Raw genomic sequence first — 6,363 nt, forward strand, 5'->3', positions numbered from 1 at the left:
GTATAAGCAGTCTATTTCCTAAAATGCATAATGTGCTTGGATACAATAAAGGAGGGTGCATGACAGTAAACTGCACACTCACACACACACACACCGGTCACTGTCACCGGTCGCTGTCACCAAGCGATCCTGTTCTTCAGTGGAGCCTGAAACTGATTGTCCTCCATGTGGTGGTAGTCAGACACTACAGGCCTGTCCCTCACAGGCTCAAATGTGTAATCCGTGCCATTAAAATGACTTTTTTTCATGTGTATATTATGTGCTGCAGCCGATGCCTGTATACCTTCGGAGGGCCTACCATGCCAGTGACGTCATCGATATTATCAGCATTCTAATACTAACAAACGCAATTTTTGTGTTGCTTAAAAAAAAGCTATATCGATTTTTTTTAACATTTTTTTGAGTGTAATTCATTTGTAATTATCATAACCAACAAGTTATCAAAAGTAAATTTTTCAGTTCAGTTCATTTTTAATGCAACAGAATGATGAAGATGATAAGACAAAGACACAAAGAACATGATAACACTGCAGCTGACAGCGGACTGATACATGCTCCCCCATGATCGATTCACATTAGACCAGTCCTGATTATTCTTAATCACACACTTTTATCCCCTGCACTGGGGGGTGGTTCCTTTTCACCTGTAGCATTCAAATCCATTCTCATTGGTCCGTCGTTGGCATGGCAACATGCCGGCACATCTTCACTGTCCAATGAGGATGGACATGCTACTAAACTCTGCCCCTTTGGAGTCCTTTTTTGTTACAGATCAAAAGGTTCTATCATGTAAATGTGAAACTCTAACATCAATACAGTTTAATCAACATCGGATTGTCTTAGCCTAGACTAAGACAAAAGGGGGTAGGAGAAAGAAAGTTACTTCCTGGTGTGAAGCAATCAGGTTCTTTCTATATGTTAAATAGTTTTCAGTTCTAATTGATCTGGCAGAGACATAGGGGGTAGCTGAGACACAAAAAGGGCCATCCTGACCTCTTTACAGAGAAAAATGCATATTATCCCATCCTGGCTGCATTATACATAAAACAGAAATACATTATTTTCACAACATTGTTTATAACTTTTTATAACTCAACAGTGAATACAGGTAAATAACAGTGTGATGCACTTATTCAATAACTGTCTTGATCACAAGAGCAGTGTGAAAAACTGTCTTTATCCTAATATGTTTGAAATTAGTTTTAAATTCAAAATTAATTAAACAACGTAGGCCTACAATACAATGTGAGACTGACAACTAACTACTATTGTAGATGTATGTATTTTAAAAGATGGACATATCGACACATTCATAAAAATAAAAAAATAAAACCTATATACATAAAACTTAATTTCTGGGCGCTGGACAGCTCCCCTGTTTGAGTGTGTGCCCCATGTACTAAGGCTCAGGCCTTACCGCAGCAGCCTAGGGTTTGATTCCGATCTGCAGCCATTTGCTGCATGTCATTCCCCGTTCCTCTCCCATTTCCTGTCTTAAACGTCCCTTTCAAAATAAAGGCCCAAAGTGCCCCAGAAACATTTATTTCAACACTTTAACGTTAGCCCTCTCCCCTTCTCTCTTTGGAGCGTGCGTGAGGCAGACATGATGCGGAGTACACTGCGGTAATCCGGCTCGTTATTTGATCAGAACCACCCGAGTCTCTTGGCCTGACGATATTGGCGTTGGCGCTTACAGACAGAAATCTCTCGTTGTCTCTGCAGTTAAAGATTTACGTTAGTATCTTTGTGCTATCTTCTTTTTCTTCGCCCTTGTTGCTTGTTTACTTCCAGTTTCTCATCTCTCTCAGAATATTCAAATTTACATTTTCATATTCGAATGTCTGTTTTTTTTAATATTTGGAAATCTTTTTGAATTTTGAATATCCGTTGACAGCCCTACTTCAAAATTAATTATACAACGTACAATACAATGTGAGACTGACAACTAACTACTAGTGTAGATGTGTGTATTTTAAAAGATGTACATACCAACACATTTAAAATAAATAAAACCTATAGACATAAAACTTAATTTTGGGGCGCTGGATAGCTCAACTGTTTGAGCACGTGCACCATGGAATAAGGCTCAGGACTTAACGCAACGGCCTAGGGTTTGATTCCAATCTGCGGTCATAATATTCAAATTTACATTTTCATATTCAAAGGTCTGTTTCTTTTTACTATTTGGATATCTATTTAAATTTAGAATATCCGTTGACAGCCCTATTTTGGACTGGATTGAAGAATGATGAAGTGCATTGGTGAAAGACCACAGTCTGATACAGAGTGTTGGTAAGTGAGCTACCGCATTCGGGCAGGTTGGCGTCTGTCTGTCTGTCTTTCTGTGTATGTGTTGTTGGGCTGAAATTCTGCCCTTCTAGATTGTTTCAGGAAGAAGGGTTCAAGTCCGTAGGTTGGATAAAAGAACGTTCATTACAATAGAATATATATTCCAGAGACAAGGTTACAGAGAATATGCATCCATAGTTCTCCCTAAATTTGTTCTGACTCTTTTCCCTTTCTGCATGATCTCATGTGCACAGGGGGGTTCAGTTGCTACCACGTGACATCTTTGTGCACTGTGTTTTGTCTTCAGAAGGTTAGTGCCAAGCAGAGCTTGGCCTGCAAAATAGATAACAGGTCTCTGACTGCTACTGGAGAGGACCTTCACCCAAACACAGGACGTGTCCCTAACCACCCTTGGCCCTGCTTTTCAGAATTAAACTCACTCGGCAGAGCTATGGTTGGACACATTTTACCAAAACGACCTATCATAAGGTCACAGTAAACTTTATGAACCATCACATTGAAACCAAGCAGACTATGTGTAATGCTTTTGCTCTTTAGTTCAAAATAGGGTTAGGGTTAGGGTTAGGGTTAGGGTTATATGCACTACATAAATATAATGTTCATGAGCACACATGATATGAATATATTTAATCCCAACTTCGTGTGTTTGTGTGTGTGTGTGTGTGTGAGAGAGAGAGATAATGAGGCACTGTGTGGTTCACCCGGCTAACCCCTTGACTTAACCATAAAGTCCTGGAATACTTTGGAAGCTCTAGTGGAAACTGGGAGCCCATTATCTAACTAACTTTGTCAAATTGCTGGACTCCTATTTTCACTTTCTCTTCTCAGCTCAGCCCTGCAACAACAAGTCCACCCCAGATGGGAATGTAACTTGCCCCCCACACCTTAAATAATGACAAGCCTATGGTGCCAGGAGCAATTATTGCTCCTTGACATCTGGGTGTGTCTTTATTCTAGCCTGTCAGGAAGTGGCTCCAAAGGAAGCATAATTATACTTTATTAGAAGATATAAAATGTTCTCTTGACATGTAGCGCCATTGGTATAACACTCGCTGGATGGAATGAATGTCACAGCAGTTACCTGCAAACATAGCTAACATCAACTTTGGCTAATAGCGTTAGCTTCCTAGCTAGCTAGCTTGTTTGGCTGGCTTTGGGAAGCATAGTTCTTCACGGTGGTCATCTCTAATAAGCAAGTAACAACAGACAAGTTACCTTCGGATTTTGTTGATATAGACTACGTCACCCCAAAATAGAGGTAAGTTAGTTGACCAACCTAAATTAGCTATAGTTAACGTTAGTTAACGAAATATTCTATATTTCTATATATACACTTCTATAGCTTGATCATTAATGAAAGTAGAAGAAGGGGGGATGATTCTTTCTAAAATTGATTAGCCTTTCTCTAGTTTCTGCCACGTTAATGTTAATAAAAGTCAACTTGCACCACTCTGTAAAATCATTTAAAATAGCGTCATGCTCAGGGGCGTTATGTGTCAGTAGCGGACTATTACCGAGTCGTCAGCAAACTTAATGATATAACGCCTGGTGTGCTGGCTTTGGCATGCATTTGTATATAAAATAAATAAAATTGCTGAGAGGACGCAGCCCTGGGGGGAACCAGTGGAGGAAAAGAGACACAGATAATATGCTATTCACATTAGATAAAATGCTACTCACTCTCACGCGTTGAGACCTGTTCATTAAAAGGTTCATCAACCAACCAAGTCAAGGATCGATATTAAAGGTACTTTTTAAAATCCCCGCTAAAATATGTGGTTGGATGCAATTAAAAGCTGAAGAAAAGTCAAAATTAAAAAGCAGCCGCACAAAGCCCTTCGCACTCTCAAGATACGTATGGATCAAGTTAAAAAGAGTACATGCTGCATCTTCCACTCCCCGGTTTGGTCCGTGGGCAAATTGAAACGGATCCAGTAGATCCTGGATAGAGTTGAAAAGTTCATCCTTCACGATCTTCTCGTCTTCATAGTGAGGGACGTGAGTGCACAGAACTAAAGTCATTAAGAGACTGTTTGATTATTGCGTTGTTCATATACCTAACTTTACACAGAAAACGGTGTATGTGTATTGCTATATGTTTAGTATTAGTATTAATATTTGAGTGTTGTCTTTTATTAATGGACTATGGACCTTACATTTTTGTCCTAAATAGTTAATATGATTGTTGTTATTGTTGTTGTTATAAAACAATCAAAACCACACATAAAATGCCTATATACGAGTGAAGTGTTTCTGTAAATTTTCTGTCAAAGGCTCTTTTCAATTGCTCCCATTTTTTTTTCATAGTTAATTAAACGTCTTGCTTGGGGCTTATAAAGATATATCCTATGCACTCAACTGTGGCATGACGTGGCATTTACCTAACCCTTTATACAGCTGCAACGCACCCACCTGTAGGCACTGACAGGGAGCCGTCAGTGCCATATTACCTGCTCCTTTGTGAAGTGAAATCTAGCCTCACTATCATATGTAAACACTCATATCTTGTTTTGTTTGTATTGTACTTGTGACCCATTAAATCAGTTTGTGTTTTGCTTGGTCCAGATGAGTTGTCAAGGTGATCACACCCCTCCATTGAGGGTGTTGGTGACAGGAGGATCCGGCTTGGTGGGCAGGGCTATACAGCATGTGGTGAAAGAGGAGGGAGGAGCCAAGGAAGGGGAAGAATGGATATTTCTCTCCTCCAAAGATGCCAACCTCACGTGAGAGAATACTTTCTCTAGCTACTGCAAAACATGCAAACATGTATTTTGGTATTAATAATGCCACACAATTTGGAGACTGTCTCTGCACTTTCAGCATTCTGTGTTATTGTGGCATTTCTTCAGGAACATGGAGGAGACACGGGCAGTGTTTGAAAAATATCGGCCGACCCACGTCATTCACCTGGCTGCTATGGTTGGGGGGCTTTTCAAGAACATGAAGTATAACCTGGACTTTTGGGTAGGAGAAAGTCATGCATCTGCTGTTATTGCTAATTGTATGTATGCATGTTATCTTTTTAATATTCAGTGTACCGATGTGCTGCAATATCAGCAATTGGTGCAATGTATATTATTGCCCATACTTATTATTATTGTTCCGCCAGATTTTTGTCCCACTACTAGTACCGGAGCGTTGCCAACACACGCACACAAAATACATCAAAACGTTTGTAATAATGGGGAATGATCATCTTTCAACGAGATTTGTCGCACGGTTTTCACGAAATCTGCAAAAAAATGCGAAAAACTTCTCATAGACTTTAATGGGAAATGTTTGGGAAATCGCTCAAGATCGCTCAAAACACCACCCCTTGGGGCCATGCTGTATGGCCATACTTTAACGTAGAAACATAATTCAAAGTAAACCAAAGACAAGACTTTGGTGTTTATTGGGCTTAATGGGCATTCAAATATCAAGCACGGTTTCTCCAAAATCACAGTTGACGTATCGTCCCGTTTTCAGACCGCTGTGTGTCAATGTGTGTGTATGTGGCGGAATGCTGTGAGCTAGAGTGGAGGACAGAGTGGGGAGATTGAAAAAATCATCTTGGTTCTCTCTCTATAACTTGCTCCCACGCCAACAATTTTATCTTGTCATGGAATATTTATAAATCATAACGTAGGTATTCTTGTCTAGTTTCAGCTAATGTGCTCATTTTCTCATTGCTCATTTATGCGATATGAATTATACTTTTTGCTCAGCGACCTTTCAAATGACAAGAGTTCCCAATCTTCCTCCATTCACTGCCATGCTAAAAATCGTCCACATTTCTGAGCAAAACGCAGAGCGAAGCACTTTTTTAAATTGCTGATATGCCCACATTTTTAAGTTTATCCACATATATTTTATATCAATAAGTTAACAAAGGCCTTCTGGTGCCCAAGAGAACTTTATTTTATTGATGTCGCGTATTCTTTTGGTTATATGGTCATTTGTTTGAGAGATTGTTCAGTGTCTGAATAGCTGCAGTGTGACCATAGACCGTATATATATTGATGGACAGAGCATCCGGTTCGGAAAAGTGCAACCACTGCGGAAGTAACTTAA

General features: G+C 39.7%; 1 long non-coding RNA gene across 1 annotated transcript; it reads left to right on the forward strand.

Annotated features, from left to right (window-relative positions):
* Positions 1-3,336: 3,336 nt before the first annotated feature.
* LOC117950409 lies at positions 3,337-5,274 on the forward strand. The gene is made up of 3 exons (XR_004657882.1): positions 3,337-3,568; positions 4,876-5,033; positions 5,160-5,274. It is a non-coding gene; the product is annotated as an uncharacterized LOC117950409 (long non-coding RNA).
* The last annotated feature ends 1,089 nt before the right edge of the window (positions 5,275-6,363 follow it).

This window comes from Etheostoma cragini, chromosome 9 (genome assembly GCF_013103735.1).
Source record: "Etheostoma cragini isolate CJK2018 chromosome 9, CSU_Ecrag_1.0, whole genome shotgun sequence".
NCBI lineage: Eukaryota > Metazoa > Chordata > Actinopteri > Perciformes > Percidae > Etheostoma > Etheostoma cragini.